The following is a 23727-nucleotide window of genomic DNA, read 5'->3' on the forward strand; positions in this document are numbered from 1 at the left end:
GGGACTTCTTTGCAAGTGCTCTTTGGAAACACTTTTTCTTTGGTTCCGTGTCAGGCTCAGAGTAGTGGCTCTTCCTTTTATACATTCTACCTCTATTCTTTAGGGTTTTATTAACAACTTTAATCTCTAACCCTATTGCAATTAATCATCTTTACATTAAACTTTACCTGCTTGAGGGAATGGAGAGAGAGCACTGTGGGTGAGGTGCTTGCCTTAATGCACCTCCTACGACCCCCTGGGCTCTCTAGGAGTGATCTTTGAGTGCAGACCCAGAAGTCCACCTGGAGTACTGCCATGCAACCCAACCCCCTCCACAGACAAAACAAAAAGTCAATAAATTTTACCTGCTTAAATTGCCCAAAGTCTTTATCTCAGTCTTGATTGAGCTATAGAATATAGAGTAGAACCACTGAATCTGATAATAGATGCAGGTTTAACTTTATTAGAAACTGTTGAGAGTTTTTCCGACTTAGGTTATATCATTTTATACCTCTATCAAAAATATAAGTATTTTTCAGGCACTCATATCCTCCCTACATTAGACATTATATAGCTTTTTAAAGTTTAGACATCTCTGGTTTTACTATACAATTCCCCAAAGACTTGTAATGTTGAACATCTTTTCAGAATCTTTTTTGCAATTTGAATGATAAGCTTATGAGATGCCTTTCCAAATTCTTTGCCCATTTTTCAAGTAAGCTATATATTCCTTACTGTTTTATGCGAGTCTTTATAAATTTGAAATACTGGTCTATTGTACGATAACTTATTTATGAATATTTTCTTCCAGCCTTTCCCCCTTTTTAATTCCTTTCTATTTTTGCTTTTTTATTTCTTTTTAGTAGCATAATGTTGATGATGTCTAGTACACTGTTTTTAATTGTGATTTCATTGTTTTTCTAAAACTATTTTCTTTAACATACCTTGGCCTACAAGATTACAGGGATGGGTTATCATGAGTTCCCTAAATATTTTATACATTACTTTTTGAATTCCATGCATACCACAGAAATGAATGAATCAAGTTAATCAACTGATCCAAGCAACTAATCTATCTGAAAATGATTTTTTATAGTTTGAGTTTACGGTCAAGATTTGTTTTACCTCCAAGTTGCAACCTAGTCAACCCAGCCCCAGGTCACAAAAATAAAATGGCCACTGATCAATATGAGAGGGCAATAAACTCTTACTTGATTTAAGTGTTTAGACAAGTCAGCATATGCCCTAGGAAACCAGACAGGGAGAACTTTTATTGGTCATTCTGGGGCTCACTGGTTTGGAACCAATCCTTCATTAAAATAATAATAATAAAAAAGCTTCCTTGCTATCTTTTTCTATAAAATACCCATCTTGGGACCCTGCAGACAAAAAGGCTCCTTTGGGGGCATGATCCCAACATTCTAGCATGTTGTCAATAAAATTTTCATGTTGGTGGCCAGAAAATCAGAGACAGAGTGGGTAGGCAGGGACAGGTAAGGAAGTGCTTCTCTAAGGTAGCAGACTGCCAAGACCTTGCAGAACTTTCTGCCTGCCAGCTGTTTCCTGTGCTAGGAGAGAGTCTGCAGAGCACAGCTGCCCACTACAGGACATGCCAGCACAGCGGCAGAGCAAATAATTATTCTCTGCATGCTATGAGTCAATCTCTGCTCTCCCCTGGAGAATCCTAGTCTCTAAAAAGCCTCACCCGGCATTGCCACAGCAGCCATCTATTGCCTTCCTTTCAACATGCATGAGGTTCCATCTGTTGTCTATACTTGAACAATTATTCTTTGCCTTGCCTCAGGCTCAGTGCTCATTCTCATTTGTCAAGTAAGGGATAGGCCACAAACCATAACAAGTCTCGAACACTGTTCACACCCATATCTCTTATTTGATTGACCCTCAAAGGTCAGTGGAAAAAAATATTGCTTTCTATACTGAAGTCCATAGTCCGTTAAAATCTTCTTTCTGTATTGGCCCTATCCACAGTGCAAGGTAGAATAGAGTTATAAGACTGGATATTCTTTTGCACCTAAATCTTAGGGTAAAAGTTTCAACATTTTCCTGGCAAATTGTTTTCCTATTGTAGTTTTAATGGCATGTAAATGACAGAATAAACTGCCCAGAATAAAATGTGTAATTTGATGTCTTGACATGTACATTCAACTCTGTAATTTTCATTATCATAATAGTAGGCATACTTACTTTAAGAGTGTCATTATATGGTATGCTATATAATTAAAATGTATATTACTGACGTTAGTCACTAATTCTCACAAAATAATCTTATTAGGAAAATTCAATTAAGACTTGTGTGAGTGGGAATGAAACTATGAAGGTAAAGTCCCAGTTCTTCTCAAGGTCCAATCGAATGAGACACATGGTGATATGCATTGGTAACAGGCTGGCAATGGAAGATGCAGACTCATGTACACAGAGCAGGCATCTGTGTGTGTGTGTGTGTGTGTGTGTGTGTGTGTGTGTGTGTGGTATGGGGAGGGGGTGTCACAAGAAGTGGGTTTTTTTTTGTTTGTTTGCGCATTTTATTACGATATTTTAGGGAAATTTTGAGAAAGTAGAATCCAGCCTAGTGTGTGTGCCAGAATGAATACTAAAAGTCTTTTTCAGTTTGGTACCCTGAGGCACACTCTATCTTATCTATAAAACTAAGTTCTAAAAGTGATATAAGCCCTAAATGGTGTCCCCAGAGGTATCATTCTTCTGGAGCTCCTACAATAGTGTTGGTGAGGGAAACTGAGAGTGAGGAAGTTAGTAGTTAAGAGAGAAAGGCTGGGGGTTAAGGAGAGAAAGTAGGAATGGGGTAGGGGAGGGGAGGATGAAGGAAACACTTGCTTTTTGGAGGTAAAGAAAAATAAGTTGTAACCTCTGTCCAGGTTTAAAGGTCTGTAAGCCATCACCAACCCACATAGAATTTCAGAAAGAAATGAATAAGGAAGTAGACTAGTTTTGTTTAGGAAATATTGGGAAAGAATGTACACTTTGCAAATTCAAACACAGACTTCTTCCGAGAGGAGAGAGCTAAGGTATCCCATAAGCTCAAAGAAAAACATATATGCCTCTGAGATTCAGCAGCCTGGAATGGGAGTTCTTGTTCGCCTTTGCAAAGCTGACTTGGTAGAGTTTTCCTCAAATGTTCACCTCAAATGTTCACTAGGACTTCTGTGTATTGGAATAAAGGAAGAGGATTGGATTCTGGGTGGTCTTATCTCAGACTCTTATCACAGTCTCCTGTTACTCTCAAAACTGCCTTCCTGAGGGGGTTCATACTTCTCTGGGCCAAGAGGGTAGGGATTTCATGACTTTCACCTAGATAGGTTAGTTGGTAATAAGGGAACTTGCTTAGTACTTCTTGAGGAACACAGTGCTGGGGTCCCTTATATGCCTGCATGCTTCATATGGGTTAGATTTGGGGAAGAACAAAATAAGGATGACTCCCCCCTTTTTTTTTTTGACTTTTCAGGAAAGGGTAAACTGAAGGCAAACAATATCTTTGCCCACAATAAATTTTGGGCAAAGATAATTTTCTTGCCTAATATTGAACTTTGTCTGGTTTCAAAATAAAGACAAGGACACATTTCCAAAATCGCCAAGGAAATTTCAACAAAAGTCATTATATTGAGTAAAATTATAATGTGCATACATGTGGGTAAAATATTCTCTGAGTAAAATGGTCTTAGAAATTTTATTGCCAAAAAAATCCATTTCTGAAAGTAGCAATCATGTAGGAAGTATTTCAGCAAAATAGAAATTATCTACATTAGGAAGGCTGAGCTATGGGGATTATGTTTTAATGAAAAATAGCACAAATTACTGTAAAATTAATGAAGTAGAATTCTATGTAGAAGAATGAATAAATTTTAAGTTCTTAACACTAAGTGAAACAAATTACAATTAAGATATAAAATGAATAGTTTATTCAGAATGCCAAAAAAAAAGAAGTAACATTTACAAGGAAAGGGAGGATCCAGAGTTAGTATAATTGAATTTTTTACCTTTCCTTAAATATATACCTATATTTAAGGAATATATGTGTATTTCTATTTAATATATTTAAATATATTGATATTTATTTATATATTTAAATAAATATTTATACATTATATATTTTTTCCCTTTGGGGAAGGGGTTCACTCAGCTGTGCTCAGGCATTACTCCTGGCTCAGGGATCACACCTTGAAGGCTCAGGAGAACAAATGGGCTGCTTAGGATCAAACCCTGGTAAACTATGTGCAGCTGTTCTATTTATCTAGCTCCTAGAATTGTAATATTTTTGCATTGATTTATCATTAGTTATCAACAACATAGAAATTTCAGGTTATAACTTTACACCTCTGTTTGTGTATAAGGTTCACCACATGCATTACTGATGTGTCAGAACCATCACTTAAAAGTCCCTCCCCATTTCTTCTTTCCTATCCCTCTTATAACCAGCTTCATTTTTCCTACATCTAAAAATTCATTTTGTTGGGCTGGAGCGATAGCGCAGTGGGTAGGGCATTCACATTGCACGAGGCCGACCAGGTTTGATTCCTCCTCCCCTCTCAGAGAGCCTGGAAAGCTACCGAGAGTATCTCGCCTCCACGGCAGAGCCTGGCAAGCTACCCATGGCATATTTGATATGCCAAAAACAGTAACAAGTCCCACAATGGAGACGTTACTGGTGCCCACTTGAGCAAATCAATGAGCAATGGGATGACAGTGACAGTGACAGACTTTACAGATTTGTATCCTTTATTGAGTACGTTTCTCAAATGAGTGAAATTATGTTGTGTATCTCTTACTTCCTGACATTTTATTTCAAATTTCATTCATTTTACTTTAAAGTAACTATTTTCATAATTATTTAATGACAGAGTAATTTTACTTTAAGTATTTATACCACATCTCTAGTGAGTTGATAGAGATTTTTGTTGATTTCATGTTTGGGTATTATGAACAACTCAAAGTTAGCACACAAATACATCCAAATGAACATTCTGTGGATAAATGGTGTTTGGATAAATGGATAGGAATTTTAGAGATGGATAATATGGTATTTTCTTTCTATTGGACAGAGGAAATGGGAGCAGGGGGGAAAGAGACAAATCTGGCCATGTTCAGAGGAAATTTGTTGGGTGCTCTTGGGAATCATATAAGGCATGAGGATTTGAGTAAGGGTTTTGTGTACAACTGGATGGTATTAAAGCACCTTAACCTGTGTACCAATCACAGTTTTTTCCATCTTCTGTGGTGGCTACATCAATTCACATATTCATCAACAGTGTACCAGAGTTCCCACCAGTGTCAGCTTAATCGTTATGGAGTTTCATGATCAGTGCAAGAGAGGCAACTGCTGATAACTTTTCAGAAAGATAAATAAAGGGTAAGTCATCTTTCTCAGGGAAAGTCTTCTTTCCCAGAAGGAAATTGACTTTCCCTAAAACTATAGTTCTTCTCTTTTGCTTATTAGTAAGATTTAAATAAAAAACACTTGTCATCTCCCGTCTGGCATTAAAACCTTTTCTTTTCAAATCTTCAAAACAGATCCCTTGAAGGTCTTTGTAGTCTTTAGACAAGTTGTTTACTTCAGGAATTCTTATGATTAAAAAAATTATATCTTTAAATTTATTTTGACTAATTTTTTTCTATGTAAGATGGAATGGTAAACATATACTCAAGTTATTTGGGGGGTATTTGTTAGCATGACAAGAATTTGAGGAAAAACGAAGCATAAAAGTATCATGAAGGTAAGGACAATGAAATATAAAGGAAAGCAAAAATGGAGCTTCCTGTGCACCCAGGAAAAGGATATTAGGATCAAGTTGATCATGTCTATCTAAAGGTAGAAAAGATCAATGACATAATGGACTTACGAGACTAGGTAAATATTGACCAATAAGAAGAGAAGTGAAAAGTCAAATGAGAAAAAAAAGGTTGATAATTATTGCTTGCTTTCAGGCAAGTAATCCTCTCAATGTTTTTGTAAGGGATACATGGAACTCTTTCATTTAAATTGAAATCATTATTTTCGGAGGTAAAGAATGGTTTATTCAAATAGGGAGAAGGTGAGGGTAAAACACCAGGAACACTAAAACTAATGTCTAATGGGAAGAGAAGGAGACGATGAGTTCTGTGAGGCCTAATGGTGGGTTCTTGTATGGTAGAGAAAGATTAACAGTACCCAGTACCTCAAAAACTTAAGAACTGATATTCACAATTAGGAGATTATGGTTAAAATTTTCCCCTGTAGTTCTATAAGTGTATTTGAAATGGGAGCTTTATTTTGTGTGATTCAGGTATATTTGAAATTTGAAGAATTCAGTATATCAAAATCATTGTCGCCACTTTCATCTCGTTGTTCATCAATTTACTCGAGGGGGCACCAATAACATCTCTATTCCTCTCAACCCTGAGATTTTAGCAGCCTCTCCTTACTAGTCTTCCCCAACAAAAGGAGGCTCTTTCAAGATAGTGAATTTAATTTAGTTTCACCTGAAAGTAAAGAACAAGAAGGAAGTGCTCAAAGGTAAAAAAGGTAAAGGCTGTGTTTCAAAAAGTAGAATATCCTAACTTCTATTTTCAAAGCGCATATATGTGTGTGTGTTTACATATTTCTATTGAAGCATTACTTATATAGCCATCTTAATAATAAAATTAAATATGTCTGTCACTGTAATATCAACTAATTTAACTCTCGAAGGATTAGGATTATATTTTATTCATTATTTTAATAAACAAAGCTTTCTACATGTACAAGACATGATAATTTAATAAAATTATTAGCACATTAGCACATGTAGTTTTATCTTTCTAAAGATTCTCAATTTTTATTTTGGAAAGCAAAGTTTTCCAACAATAAAACAAAATCTCCTAGCTATGTCTATTATGTGAGGTAGCATGGTAAGAAAACATGGTTTTCAGAGTGAGGTTAGCAGCATCCGTATTTTCTAGAAACTTATGAGAAATGGACATTCCCAGATCCCCTTCAGAATAACTGACACCCCCAATCTCTCATTTATTTTCACTAGCCTTAACATTTGAGGGCCACTGATGAATAGAGATAAGAAGCCCGGGCATTTAAACAAATCTATTTTTATGTTTATCTTCTATCACTTGTAAGCAATATATAGGCATTGTGCTTAATAAGTCCAGAGTTCAGCATGAGAACTTGATTTTTTTTACATAATACATAACTGGCTATCATGAGGAATCATCATGAGAAGCACTGCTAGTTAATAATTGAACACAGTATGCATGTATAATATTTATTAATTATGTTACACTAATATTTATAATATATAAAATTATAATCAATTAACCTTTTAATAAATAATAAAACCATCTGATGCAAGTCAATATTAAATAAATGTTGATTTTCATATTTAATGCACATCGTGTCAATATGATAAATTATCTTTCTAGAGAAACCTAGAAATAGGAATGTGTGTGTGAGAAAAGGCACCTTTGTAACCACATTGTCAACATTTGTTTTGTCTCAAACCTTACTGCATGTCACTGATTCATCTTTATTTCCTCAATGCCCATCATGGAGTCAATGGTATAATGGATGTTCATTAAATATTAAAAACAAAAGAAAAAGAGCAGGGGCGGGCGTGGACACTGATATAGACTGAGAATACTCTTGCATTTGGCAATTGTCCTGAGTGTTATTTCAAAAGAGTCATCTAGATTCCAAACAAAGCTTGCTTCACTTCAAAGTCTACTTTATTTTTAGCATCACTCTAGTTGCCTTTGTGCCAAGAATGAATCCATTAATTGCAAAAACAAACAAAGCAAAACAAAAGAAACAAAACGGATTTCTCTAAAGAATTACAGCTTTTCATGTCAAATCTTTATTTTTTTTTCAACTTGGGAGGAGACATGCTTATATACTTTTTTTTTAATAGCAACTGCTTTAATAGTAAATATTTAAATAAGCAAGATTTCTCATATTTGGAGAAAATAAAGCCACTATGCTTGTTTGACCTGTAAATGTTTTTTTTTTTAATTCTCTTCACAGAAAGGGAAAAATAAAAGGATCAATCCCAGTGAAAAGCATGCATTTTCAGAGCCTCATTCCTTCTATTGTTCAGCTTTAGTCAGGGTATTAAAACAGCTTCCTATAAACAGCATTTATTCATACTGCTCACACTTTCATAAAGCTTTCCCCATCCTCTGTCTTTAAATGCAAGGTCAGCTCTGCACTGGTATGAAAAGAAAAAAATGCTTTGGAATCACACATCCTTACCCTCCTTTTATTTCATGCTTCAAATATATCTCTGAACTCTGTTCTTGAATTGACTTACATTTAAAAACAATTCAATCACGCATTGATCAGCTGATTCAGTGACACAGACTCAGCTTGCTCTTGCCATTGTTTCTTTGTTGCTAGTGGGCCTTTGTTTGAATCCTGCAGCATCAGCCCTGACTGCAATAATTGATTGAATGAGCTGTGCCACAGGGGCACAAAATAACAAAGGAAAAGAAATATGAATGGTTAGTGAAAGAAGTCCCCGGGAAAGAGAAAAAAATAAATGTAAGTGTACCCTAATACTGCACTGTTGGTCAGATCCTAAGCAAGTCAAAGAAACCAGGTGACTGTATATTTTAGTATTTGGTAGGTGAATTGAAGGAGAGGCATTTGTGTTATATAAGCAGTGTTAAGCCTCCAACTGATCATTTTTTAAGCTAATGGCACCCAACACATTCACCCAGAGATAAGTTCTGAACCTAAAATACCGTCCCAGTTTGAGCTCCTTAGATAATATAGTAATGAATATTTTAAGAAAGTCTAAATAGATAATAGTCATCAAGTCAATAAATACATTCTGGCTACATCTTTGGTAACATTAGCATATAAATCCATTTGAGTGAACAACTGAGAATTCTACATTTAGCTTTTTCCTGGAAGTTGAATAAAACCTAATACAATCCCCAAACTTTCTAAGAGGTTTTTGTATATACATAAGGAAATAATATTCTTTTTAATTCCCAGTTTTGGAAAGGACCTTAAAGGTCAGAAAATCTTTATAATAAGTAGCTCCGGGAAAGTAACCTTATCAAATTTAATCTATTGAAAACACACACACACACAAACACACGCACAAAATTGGCAATTTGGACAGAAACTTAACATGAGGGGACCTTTAACTGATGACCATTGCATAACAATTTTCAGACAGAATCATTAAATCAGCGAAAAAGACATTTTGATTAGGGTCCTTTTGAAGGAGGGATCTTAATAGATGAAAATCTCTTCATCTATTATTATGAAAATAGATTAAACTCTTTAAATTTTTTGCTTATGCATAAGTGTGTTGACTTTAAGACTCACTTCTCTGCCCTCTTTCAACTATTTCTTCCACTTTTAGTCCTCAGCACAATCTTCATTCCTTTCCTTTCTTATTAAGCCTGTTCCTGAGGTTTCATTTCGGGAATGGCTTAGAAATACACCTGATAAAGTTACTTAACAAAAAATACAAGACAGAGGAGAGACAGTTGACTGGCACAGACTGTTCTACATGAGAATTTAAAAAGATGGTTGAGTGTATACTCTAGTTGGGAGACAGTGAAATGGACCCCAGCATTTACTTTAAATACCTGGATGGGCAAAATTCCCAGTGCTATTTCTTTTTAATCAGTATTATTTCAATTGGGTTGGAGCAATAGCACAGCGGGTAGGGCATTTGCCTTGCACATGGCCAAACTGGGTTCAATTCCTCCATCGAAGATCCCAGCAAGCTATCTCAACCACATGGCAGAGCCTGGCAAGCTACTCGTGGTGTATCTGATATGCCAAAAACAATAACAACAAGTCTCACAATGGAGATGTTACTGGTGCCCGCTCAAGCAAATCGATGAGCAAAAGGATGACAGTGATACAGTGACACAATGATTATTTCAATTAAAAAATGTTTTCAGCACAGTTCTTTAACATAATGCCTTTCTAGTTTTCTGAAGCCTTTTATACAATATACTCATATACAATCATCTTGTGGTAAGTAGGTTGACTAAAGACAAAGACATATTCCTCTGTCTTAGATTAATAAAGCATGTCTAAGAATAAAATGTCAACAGAGTCATGGTTCATGTTTATAGGGAAAAAATACATAGATTGTGTTATGGGATCCCATGAATTTTCTTTCTCATTTAAGAGAAAGGAGTCATTATTTTTTTCTATTTAGCAATGAAAAAATAGAAGCAAATACATTAGGTTTTAAAACACAGAGGCAATAAATGACGTGAAAGAGTTTTGAACCCAGGACTCTTACATCAAACACAATATATATGTAATTATATATATTATTAATTATATATGTGTATATACATATATCATTAGTTATATATGTGTATATGTAGATATATATAAAACCAATGATAAATGTTCATATAAAATTGGGCAGAAGAAAATCCAAACATAAAGCCTGAGTTTACTTTTCCCCTAAAAGCCTTATCTTTCCTTTGTTCAGGGTTGCATATTAAACAGAGAGTGTCTCTGGACCAGCATAGGAAAAATATTATTCATTTATGAATTTTTATAGTTTATAGTTTATTTTCTTATTAAAAACCTCCTTTTGTGAACTGTGCAGGCAAGATGATGACTTTTACGATATGAGTTCACCATCTCTCAACCTACCATCTTGTTGCCAATAATAATCTTTCTTGAACTATTACAGAGTCTCTCAACTGACTCACCCTTGAAGAGCAGTGGAAGTGGAATGTCACAGTTACACAAAGCAATATAGATGTCTACTAAATAAAGATTGCCTTTGAGGCAAAAAATTTAGATTAATGCTAATTTTAAATGATTATTAGTGATTAAACAATGTGTATATCTGTTTGTGTTCTTGACATACTCAATGTGCTCTCTCTCTATGACTAATCTTACTTGATCCACATATCAAGTGTCATTTAATGACTCATAAGTTTTCACTATAACATTACATATTATAAATTCACAGGGTTTTAAATAATTTTAAAGAGTGTTTTCTTATTGAAGCAAACCAAAAATACTTAATAGTAGACTATGTAGACAGTTCTTCCTGCACTAACATAATCTTCAGAGAGCTGGGCCCTACACAAACAGGATGAAAACTCGATTCAGGTATTCCCAAAGAGGAACCGAAAAAGCTATGCTAGGAGTATCACATCTCACTCAAGTGAGAGAAGGAATCCGGAGTTCTGACATCCATCTAAGGTCAAGAATCAGGGACGCTATCTCGTTTGCCAAGACATCAAAAATCAGATGGGCCGGACATGTAATTCTATTCAAAGAAGACCGCTGGACTAGAGCTGTCACTGACTAGATTCCACAGGACATCAAAAGACCACATGGCTGTCCACTACGAGATGGTCAGATTTCTTCCTCAAAACCCTGAATGAACGGTTTGAGGCTCTTCCTGTTCCTGGAGCGAGCAGATATCATTGGGCTACACTAGCACGAGACAAGGACAAATGGAGACATTACTGGCGCCCACTCAAGCAAGTCGAAGATCAATGGGATGACAGGTGATACAAGTAGACTATGTAGAGTCTTCCATTTGTTAGTATCTCAATCTGCATTTGGCCCAGAAGAGATTTCATGCCTTTAATGTCAAATTGCACAATGTAGAAAGAATATGGAAATTCACTGACAATGTATATACATTCATTGACCAATATGGCCTTCAAGAATCTTTCAGCTGGCAGAAGTAAAATGCTTGTTCATTGACTTTTTCTAGGCTTTTTTTTTAAAATATCTTTGCCTTCTTTATTCTCAGAAAGTTTAGAATAGAATACATTGTATTACTTATCTTTCTTGTTATTATATATTCTTTTAAAAAGGAATAGATGAAAATCATTGCAAAAGAAATCAGTAAACATGACTTGACTTCAAAATGAAACATCATGAAAGTAAGAGATGAAAATAGTATACACACTATAGTTTCATTATTTCAAATTTGCCATCTTTAGAAGTTTGAAAGACTTATCTATCATTAAGGGAAGACAAGGTGGCTCCAATAATGCATTATTTCAGAAAAATACATTTACAATGATAGTAAACTGAATAGTAACTGGATTTATTTCTGTTCATACGACCATCGAGTAACAGGAAAATGTATTTAAGGACAATTCTTAAAGCACTGTACAAAAACAATGAAGAGATTCCTAAGAATGTAAACATGGCTATGTTTATTTTATTTCCAGGCAAATGGGTAAAATGTAGTTTTCAGGCTATGTATGGAGTAGAGCCAAACGTGGTATAATGCAGCATTTCTCACAATTTTTCTGTTCATGGTTCCCTTCAAAATTCACGTTGTACTCAGGGGCCTCCTGTCTGAAGTTGGCCCCTTAGTCTTCTGCTTTGAGGCTCCCTCATTTACTCAATTTTCACCTGTTTTATCCCAGAGAGTCTCTTCCCCGCACGCCTGGCTGTCATGCGTGAAACTACCGGCAGAGGAACCCAGGTGTGTGTAATCCCATCAAGGCCAACATCCAGAGACTTAAAAGCAAGTTTCCAGAAGCAATATCTTGTAGTCTACTTCTCCCTCTGGGATAAACTGGCAAGCTTCTGAGAGTTTCCTGCCCACATGGGACAGACTTGCAAGCTTCCCATGGTGTATTCATATGCTAAATCCAGTAACAAGCTGGATCCCATTCCCCTGACCCTGAAAGAGCCTCCAGTGTGACATCGTTGGGAGGGCCTAGTCAAGAGAGACTTCTAAGATCTCAGGGAAAGGACGAATGGAGAGGTTACTGAGCCCACTCGAGAAATCGATGATTAACGGGATTTTATGATTTCGTGATTCGTGATTTATCCCATAATAATCTGTAGCCCAAGAGGGAGGCTATATGTATCCCCGTTGAGTGAGAAATTAGGGAATAGTGGACAGTGTTCAGGGGGAAATTTGCGATCTTTATAAGTTGAAAAGATTTATCTGTAGTAGAAGGAAGACAAAGTGGCTCCAATTCATTCAGAGCATGTGGGGGAAAAAGGACAGTAAAGAGGAAAACGTGGGAGATGAGCATTTAGTTCCTTAAGTATATATTTAAGCATTGATTGGTACTGATGTTAGGAAAGGATCTGAGGCCATGGAAAAATTGAGGAAATGTTACTTAAACTTTTAGAAAACTGGAAACAGTCCAACTCCCACAGTCAGTGGGGAAATTTCTTGTGAAATATGGATAGAACTCAAGTTAAAAAATTCAGAAAAGCCTTGTAATATATAAAAGAATTATTTGCCCTAGACTAATATTTGTTTGGCAGTGCCTAAAAATATATATTTTTTAATTTAAGTAAATTAACTATTTTCTAGAATAAACCCTATGAATATCAGAAGAGTGGAAAAATAACGGGAAACTTGAAAGGTAAAATTCACTATGTCTGGTGATCAAATTAGAAAAATAAAAAGCTACTGTAAAAATAAATTATTTTAAAAATTGTGTGGATTTGTATTTCACATATCAGAATCTATAGGATGTGTATTAAACATTTTAAAATGAGACATGGAAATATATATGTTGCAAATCAGATTTCTTTAGGTGAAAACTAGCATCTCTGAAAAGAAAAGAATGTACTCTGGATAAAATTAATAGCAAATTGCAAATTGCAAAAGAAAGAGTGGTAAACATGAATACAATTAAGGACACTAAAATCTAATAAATCCATACAATAATATAACAATAAATACAACATAATATTTGTTATTAGTAAGAATATATAATTAATAATGTAACAAATGCACACAAATTAGATAACGGAATCAAAAGGAAGAGCAAAGAACTTTGAAAAAGCCAAATAGGATATTTTGTCACTTAACATGTGCCACGTACTTAACAGTAGTATTATGATCTGCCATCATATTGTCCAGGTGTGTAGTAGACTATATCATAAAGATTTTGCAATTACATTCTATGACATTTGCAAAATGATGAAATGACCTATTGATAGATATCTTGAAAAAATTTTCAGAGTTTTGCAGTGAAGGACTGTGTAAATAACTAGAGTTCTAGAGAGAAAAAAGGGACTAAAACATATTTGTAGCAATAATATGCTACAAGTTTCAAATTTGGATAAAAATATAACTCTTCTAATTTAAGACTTCAGTGAACTTCAATAATAAGATATAGATTAATAAAACACTCGGAAAAGAGTTAAGGATACATCTTTCAAACAGAGGGAAAAGAGATCACATAAATAGAAAAGGAGTTAAGAATGACAGAAGTAGTTCCTGAGCCTCACTTGGTGTGACACAAAAAGCCAAAAAAAAAAAAGAACAATTTTTTATGAGACTGGCAAATGAAAACTATTAACTATGAGCTGAAAAATATATTTGCAAATCATACTAATATACTAATCTCCAGAATACATTCACTTTAATTGTATCATTTGTCATCCCGTTGATCTTCGATTTGTTTGAGCAGGTGCCAGTAATATCTACACTTGTTTTTGTCATGTGCCAGTGTAGCCCAATGGTATCTGCTCGCTCCAGGAGCAGGAAGAGCCTCACACCAGATTTTGATGACGATGTCTGACCATCTCGTAGGTAGATGGCTACACAGTCTTTTGATGTCCTGTGGAATCCAGTAGGTAACAACTCTAGTCCAGCAGTCATCTCTAAATCGTACTACGCGTCCAGCCCATATGATTTTTGACACCTTGGCAAATGAGACAGCGTCCTTGATTACTGATCGTTGACGGAGATCGGTGGGCTGGAGTTATAGCACAGCAGGTAGGGCGATTGCCTTGCACATGGCCGGCCTGAGTTTGATTCCTCAGTCCCTCTCTGAGAGCCCGGCAAGCTACCGAGAGTATCCTGCCCGCATGGCAGAGCCTGGCAAGCTCTCTGTGGCGTATTCAATATGACAACTACAGTCACAACAAGTATCACCATGGGGATGGGACTTGTGCCCGCTCGAGCAAATCAATGGGCAATGGGATGACAGTGACAGTGACAGTGACAGTGACAGTGACAGAGGTTGGAACTCCGGATTCCTTCTCTCACTTGAGTGAAACATGATAATCCTAGCATAACTCTTTCAGTTTCTCTTTGGGAGATCTGAATAGCGTTCTCATCCTTTTTGCGCAGGGCCTAGGTCTCTGAGGCATATGTTAGTGCATAAAGAGTGGTGGAATTGAAAAGATGTGCACGAAGACAAAGGTTCTTCGTTCTCATAACCACTTCTTTGATGCTCTTGAAGGCGTCCTATGCTGCTCTCCTCCTCCTGCACAGTTCTAGTGCCAAGTCGTTCCTCATGTTGAGTTCTTGACCCAGGTACACATACCTGCTGCATTCGGAGATGTATAATATAATATATTATATTATATATTCAGTTATGTATACTATAAGCATTAATTTCAGGTTATATTATTATGGGTTAAATGTTTGTGGTCCCCCCAGCCCCCACCATATTTTGAATTTCTACTTCTTAGTGTGATTGTACAGTTCTGGGAAATAATTAAGAGTTAGGTCTCGATGGCGGACCATTTAGTTCAGTCAGTGTTTTCATAAGAACAATAGAGGTTGTTTATGCACACTTTCAGAAAAAAAAAAAAGCCATATGAGGACAAAGGCTTTGAGTCCACAACCAGGAAGTAACCTGTCACTAGGAAGCAAATGTTGAGTGTGAGTAGAATTTGAGTAGTATTTTGCATCCTTCACAAATGTTACCAAGTAAATTTCTGCTATTTTAGTTAGTATATGGTATCTCCTTCTATCAGTTCAAGGAGACTAAGACAAAAACATATGAAGTGAAATAAAAACAAAATAGGTCAGTTATCTTCAACCACTAATCCTTGAACTGGTGCTCAGGTGTAGATGGGTTTAAAATTGGTGGTCCACCACTCTGTGTTTCTGGGGACCAGTATGCATACTAAACAATGGAATACAGGAAAATATTCTTAGCTGACATTTTGCAGATATACAAATTGTTTAACATCATTTGTCATTTAGAGAATGCAAATTAAAACCACATTGATGTCCTACTGCATACATATACATGAGTACTCCTAAAATTAAACAGATGGATGAAATTATAACAGGGAAAATCAGTAGTTAGTGGTATATGGAGGTCAAAAGGAATGGAAGGAGAACATAAATGGGACATGTGGAAAATGAGGTTGATGGAGTTACTGAAACTGATGAAGATGATGGGTATGCTTAGTATCTTAACTAAAATATTGCTTTGTGAGTGCATCTATACATATTTCACAATTTTTCAAATTAAAATTAGTTAGAATGAATTTTGAGGTCAATATAAGATTTAGAAAATTACAGATCATCTCTTTCCTAGTAATTTCATTAAGTTTTGGCATTATTAACACCTTAGTAAGGATGACTAATTTGTAATCTAGAAAACATATTAATATACCTATAAATCATAAATCTATTTTATGTATATATGTACAAATACGTACATTTAGGAGAGAATGAATTTGGAAATTAGTCAACTTAATATTTTAATATTGTATTATAAAATTATTTAATCATTTCTATTCCTAATTTATCTATTGTTTTATTTATAATTAAAACATATTTTATTTATATTGGGCTGGAACAATAGTACAGCCGGTAGGGCATTTGCCTTGCACGCAGCTTACCCGCACTCGATTTCCAGCATCCCATATAGTCCCTGAGTACCACAAGTAGTAAAGCCAGGAGTAACCCCTGTGCATCACCGGGTGTGACCCAAAAAGCCAAAAAAAAAACCACATTTTACTTATAGCAAATAAGTTATTAGACAGCAAGAGAATGAAGCTCTATAGGTTCAAGTCTCAATCGAACAATTAAATAAATGTTATTGTTACTTTAATGATTGTATAATTGTTCATAGAGAATCTATATGGACACCTTAGAGAAGTAAAGATATTTGTCATAACCAGTGAGACTGTGTCTAAATGTATTCATATAGGAAGTATTCACATGTGAAAACTAAACATTTGTTTACATGTAAATTTATAAATATCCACACACATACAGGGAGTATACACACACTCTTATAGGGAGTATAAACACATGAGAGCTATATATATATGTATATATATACATATATATACAAACTATCCATAGATAATTTGGGGGATGGGATGGCGATTTCCCTTCTATATTCTGAAGCCATACAGTGCTTCATGCAACACTGGTATTGGGGACCACCTGGACCATTCTGTAATCAGTGCTACATCTTGTAAAATTTTGGCTGAGACTAATTTTAAGTATAATATTTGTACCACCGTTGAATACAAGTGGAGGTATGTTAGTAATACATACACTTTGTGAGAATATAGGTACTTGAGCATGCCGTATATTCTGAGTGCTGAATTAGAAGGTAATTTTAATTTTTTGTCCACAGGCATGTAAACTGTACGTGTATATGACTCAACGATGAACAAATGTAAACTGCATTAAGCTAAAATTAGTTAATAAGGATAAAATGTGTATTGACACATGCAGATTTGGTCAATGCAAAATTTGCAAACTGTACATAAATTTTGAAGACCTAATGATTTTTGAAAACCATTTCTAAAGTTGTTTATGTCTCATTTGAAATCTAAATGGAATCTTACAGGAACTGGATTAAAGAATTTAGCTCTTGTCAAATACTGCTGGCCTTTGCTTTTTAATTTTTCTTCTCCTCTTGGCTTTATACACGCTTACCCTTAGTGGACCAATACTGAAACTCTCTAGCTAATATTTTTTTTTCCCATTGTGCAAGGGAATTCTTCTTTAATGCTTACATAGTTATTTGAGGTTTGCTGTAGAGTGCTGTGCACTGCAGTTTTGCTTTGAAATGAACGATCTCTTTTTTTGTTTGTTTCAAGGTAAACAATTTTCTGCAGTGTTTTTGTTGCACACTGTTAGAAGCCATCAGTTTGCTAGGATGTCGAAGAGGCTTTTTCTTTTTCTTTCATTCTTTTTATTTTTTTTTAAGTCACTGCTGTGAACAACTAACCGTTTGATCAGCAATGCTTTCTTTTTTTCCTTCCTCCTTTTGTATTGGTTTTAGTACCTGTCTGTTGTCTCTGAAACATCAGGATATGACTAGCTGGTACCACTCACTGTGGAAGCAATTTAATCTTTGTTAGAAAAGTACCCTTAGTTCTCAGAAGTCTCACAGACATCTTAGGAATAATAGCTGATTAAAGTTTTTTTGTCAGCATTTGTACTTACCTGACCAGATATTTTCTTTGGGCAAAATTTGGAATTTCTTTTTTAACTTCAGAGGGTAATCGGCCTCAATTTCTCCTTGTTATGTGAATACTTTGTTCTTTGAGCAATTTCTGTGGAAAGGATTAAATTCAATTGTATTGGATTTATCTTTCAGCAGGAAAACCTATCGTTCAGCAATTTAAGAAGCAGAGTTAATACTTTAGCTTTAGACTTTCACTAGAGCTTCATCTTTTGGCCAGTGAATAAAATTTCATAAATATAATTTTATCTCATTGCTACTATCAATTCTTCTATAAAAAAACAAGTAGTAAAGCTCAGAGGGGCAGAACATTTGACTAAAGTTCTTCCATAGAAGTAGAGTATGCAAAATACAGTGCTTATTAAAGTAAGGTGAAGGACTTTGGTAAGGAATGGGTGTGAAAAACAAAAAAAAATATGGTGTACTCTCCTACTAAAAGCCTATCCAAATTACACTTTTCCTGTAAAGTGAGCCAAAACTATTAGCTTATATCATTTGTGTATGGGTTTAAATGATTAGATTTCAACATGCAAGATATTTGTTGCTGGGATAATGAAATGTGGAAATGTGAAGAATAATTAAACTGTACTTTTTCTTTACTATGGCCATAAGTAAAAACAGGTGTATTTTAGTATAGTTGTTTACTTAATTATTCTAATTAAGTAAAATTGATGAGTGAAGTCATCCCTATAGAGAGATTTATTACTTGCTTTTTAAATATTTATAATGTTTTGCATTCAAAACATTATATTATATGTATATATGTATTCATATAACAAAAATAATCTTGATCAGGTGTATACTAATTTAAAAACTGAAACTAAAGGCACCTGAACAATGCATTTGAAAATGGAGAAAATCTCAAGTTGTTTCACAATATTTGATTTATTTTGACTAATAGGAGTTCATATAAAATACTAAAACATGGTAAAACATAGTTTTGAAAAATGACTGTTGCCTTCTTTAGTTTATCAGGGAACAGGATTTTAAACAGCATTCTATGGAAAATTTTTGAGTGGAATGTATAAGAAGGGAGTACTGACAACACATTTCATGTACAATGGAGTGGTGATCATTTAAAATGATTTAAGCATTCAGAATAAGATATTTCTTGCATTACTCAATTCAGTACTATGTAGTCAATGCAAATGTTGATGTTCATTGTTACTACTACTGCATAGCCCCAATTATTCTCTACTTGTTATGCTTTACTAAAAACTTATCTTATTATTTTCATAAATAAAACATTAAAAAATACAAATACACCAAGTCAAAGATAACAGAGTAATTTCTTGTCAAAGACATGTTACTTATGATAAAAAGGACTACATTTTGGTGGCAGCTAAAGGATTTTCTCTTTCTTCCTGTTGTAAATATGTCAATAATATTGCTTAAAATTATTTTTTTTCTTTTTTTCTTTGTGGCAAAATAGTGATTTTGTTTTCCCATTGTGAAAAATGCTTTGAAACAAAGTGAGTTTGATTTGACTTCTTTGGAACATGTGGTAAATTTATTTCTTCTTTTACCCAATAGTATTCTTCAGAAATGCTTATTGTTTTTCTAACTCTTTTTTTGCATGATTATGTACTAAAGTGCTAAGTTTTTTTCTAAATTTCATTTTCAGACATGATGCCTTATAATTCTAATTTTCTTCTTTGATTTCCACAATTGGATTAGTGTTTGTTTTAATAATAAATGGAACATCAACTAATTTTAGTCTGCTTATTGTGATATGCTTTGCAAACTTTAAGAATTCTATAGGTTTTATTAGCTGCTACTGAGAATAACCTATATATGTATATATTCATTTTATTGGCCATGATTCGTTCATACAGCATTTTTGAAAAAATGCATAAGACATCAATATAATTTTTCATATTCCAATGTATAGTCATAACTATACTTTCTGCCTGCAAATATTAGATGAAACCACTGATCTCAAACTTGCTATAAAATAAACTAGAGAGCAGATGCTTGCAGCCATGTATTTTGACTGTGAACTGAGCTACAACCTCGTGCAGCCCGGGGAGGGATTTTTTTCCCTCTCCACCCCATTTTTCTGAGCGAAAATGGCGGCAGCGGCAGCAGCCACGTGGTAAGAGCCACCCTCTAAGACCCCTCCACCAGGAGGTAGGACTTTCTTTAGTGACGTAGCCTGTAGGTGGTCCTGGGAGGGGGGGCGTTCCCGGCGCGCCTCCCGCCCAGAGATGAACCAGGAGCCTCGGCATGAGAAGCAGAGCCTCCGCGCCTATTGACTGTGATCCTGAGGTCTCCTAACCCATTTTGGCACCAGAGCGGATGCTTGCAGCCATCCATTTTGACTGTGAACTGAGCTAAAATATTAGAAACCCAAAACCGCGCGGCCGCTATTGCGGCCGCACGGACTTAAAGTCTTCACTCTTAGCAATGAAGAGGAATTATTAGATGATGCCTATTCAGCAGGCCTGATTGTTGGGATAAATTTCCAATCAATAATAGTGAGTTCTGTATGGAAATATGGAATGTACTCAATATATATAGAGAATAATGGGAATATCATTAGCTACTTAGATGGGGGGTGGGGGGGAGGGGGTGTATTGGGGTTCTTGGTGGTGGAACGGGTGCACTGGTGAAGGGATGGTGGATTAATCAGTATTTGACTGTGACTTAAACCTGAAAGCTTTGTATTTTTTTCTTTTTTTTCACGGTGGTTCAATAAAATATTTCTAAAAATAAATAAATAAATAAAACTAGAAAACTAAGAGAACCTGTAGGAGAAAGAAAGAATGGCAATTTCTTTTTTTTTTTTTGCATTTTTTTGGGGGGGGTCACACCCGGCGATGCACAGGGGTTACTCCTGGCTCATGCACTCAGGAATTCCTCCTGGGTGCTGGGGGACCATATGAGATGCTGGGAATTGAACCCGGGTCGTCCTCGTGCAAGGCAAACTCCTTACTCACTGTGCTATTGCTCCAACCCCCAGCATTTTCATATTTTTCACTATTTCTTCTACCTTTTCTAAAAAACTTAATTGTTTATCTGGGGTCACATAACGTTTGATAATGCCTCTAAAATTTCAGATATAAAACTATAAGGAATCTTAGAAGGTGCTGGTACAGAAAACTGGATCGATGGTATAGTAGGTAGGCCTTGCATGAGGCCAACCAAAGTTATATCCCCAGGGCCCTATAAAGTCTCCTGAGCTCTCCAGTGGTGAACCCTAAGCTCAGAGTCTAGACAAAGAACCTGAGTACCTCCAAGTGTGGTCCCCAAACTTAAAAACACACAAAAAACACTGGCATAATGATTGTCTCCTTCCTGAATTAATATAAATAGAACACATTTAGTTACACAATATTGTTGCGATATTATTAAAAGCACCATAGCACTGTTGTCCCATTGTTCATCGATTTGTTCGAGTGGGCACCAGTAATGGCTCCATTGTGAGACTTGTTGTTACTGTTTTTGGCATATCCAATATTGTGCGGGTAGTTTGCCAGGCTCTGCCATGCAGAGGGACACTCTCAGTAGCTTGCCAGACCCTCAGAGAGGGATGGAGGGTTTGAACCCGGGTCAGCTGCATGCAAGGCAAATGCCCTACCTGCTATGCTATCGCTCCAGCAAAGAAATGCCTTATATTGTCATCAATGCAGCAATGTCTAATATCATAATATATAGTATGAATTTAGTTTATTATAATGCATACTACTTCTAGTCATGCTCAATTAGATTTAAAATTTTAGAATATATAACAATATTTTCATAAAACCCTGACTTAATTTTAAATACTTTTATCTAAAATAAAGTCTTCAATTTAAGCACATTCATGTTTTTTATTATTTCTTATAATTATATTCTTTAAAAGCCATGATGTTAGGCTGAACTAAAATTATTTACAGTAAATTGAAGAATTACCTTCAGTTGTAGGAAATATGGATGCCACATATCCTTTTGTCCTATCACTTCTAATTGGATTATTGATATTTTAGTATTATATTACTGAAATTTTGACAAACATGTAGTCAAAATACAAATTTTCATTACTACAGTGATGATACCTACTTAATGAATTATTAACATTACTACTGGAAATCTCTCATGTTTTTTTTCTCTGTAAATTTGATATTTCAAAAACATTAAATAAAAAGAGATCTAGAGCATGATATTGTGATTTTTCTCTTTCCTGCATAATTCTCTGGAGAACTCTTTGGGTTATATTCTGAGCATATTTTCATATTTCTGGGATCATTGCTGGCTTATGTGAAAACTGAAAAGTTAACTTTTAAACAACTTCCAAACTGGTTTTAGAATCTATACCATTTTACATCACCTCTAACAAGAAATGAAAAACATATTTCATCTACACACTTACCAAAACTTGGTGTGTCACTTTTATTCTAGACATACTGTTTTAGTCATGAAGCCATACCTAATTGTGATTTTAATTTTTAAAAACTAATGTTTAACAATGTTAAATGTATTTGCTGTTATTATTTGTCATTTGTAGAACCTCAGTGAACATCTCCACACTTCTTTTCTTCCTTAATTGACTTTTATTTTCAAACACTTTGGTTTTCAGAGTCATTTATAAATTTCTGTGAGGAAGATGAGGTTTGCAGGTTTTTTCTCACATTTTATAGCCTGTCTTTTCATGCTTTTCACTTCCTTTTTGAACACAGGTTTTAATTTAGTTAATTTATCAAGTTTTCCTTTTATGGATCATGCTTGCTACATCAAGTGTGAAAATTCTTTGCCTAGTTTAGATTTCAGTAATTTCCCCCCTACATTTTCTCTAAATGTTTTATAGCTGCATGAGTTACATTTTGAGTTTACTTTTGTATAAAGCCAAGGCTTTATCTTTTAGTATTTTTTGGCTCAGTAAAGTCAAAATGCTTCAAAGGCATTAATTAAAAAGAATATATATTATCTATTGAATTAGTTTTCATTTTGGTTAAAAATCAATTGCACATATGTCTGTGAGTTTGAATTCTGAGATTTTCATGCTTGTCTATTGATTTGTTTCTACCACCTCACCAGGACTACAATTTCTGAAATAATTTTCCATATACATGTGAGAAAATCTTTTATATATATGCAAATTATATTTCTTGAGTTTGGTAATGATTTTGTATGATGTATACATTAATTTCTGGAAGGCCAACATTTTTCTGTATTGTTTCCAATCTTTGAAACATAGTGTATTTATTTATTTAGATCATTTTAAAGTTTTTATAAATGATTCAGTCTTTTAGTATAAATTTCTATGCATGATTTTTATTTACATTTAATTATCTCTATTTTAGAGATTATAATTGACACTGTTTAATTTTGATATTTCCATGTTCACTTCTAGTATATTGACAAAGAACTAACTTCAATATTGTTATTATTTGCCTAGATTTTAACAACTATTTAAATATTTTTAACAATTATTAGTTCTAAGGAATTTTTTCTTTAGTTTCATAATAATTCCTACATAGATAATCATTTCATAGATTGGTAAGAATGCTTTTCTAATTAATAATTCTTTCATTTACTCTCCAAGCCTTTTTTGCAAACTATTTGAATAAAGCTAATGAACTAGAACAATCTTTTCTGTTCTTA

The sequence above is a fragment of the Sorex araneus genome, chromosome 2 (assembly GCF_027595985.1).
Source record: "Sorex araneus isolate mSorAra2 chromosome 2, mSorAra2.pri, whole genome shotgun sequence".
NCBI classification, from domain to species: Eukaryota; Metazoa; Chordata; class Mammalia; order Eulipotyphla; family Soricidae; genus Sorex; species Sorex araneus.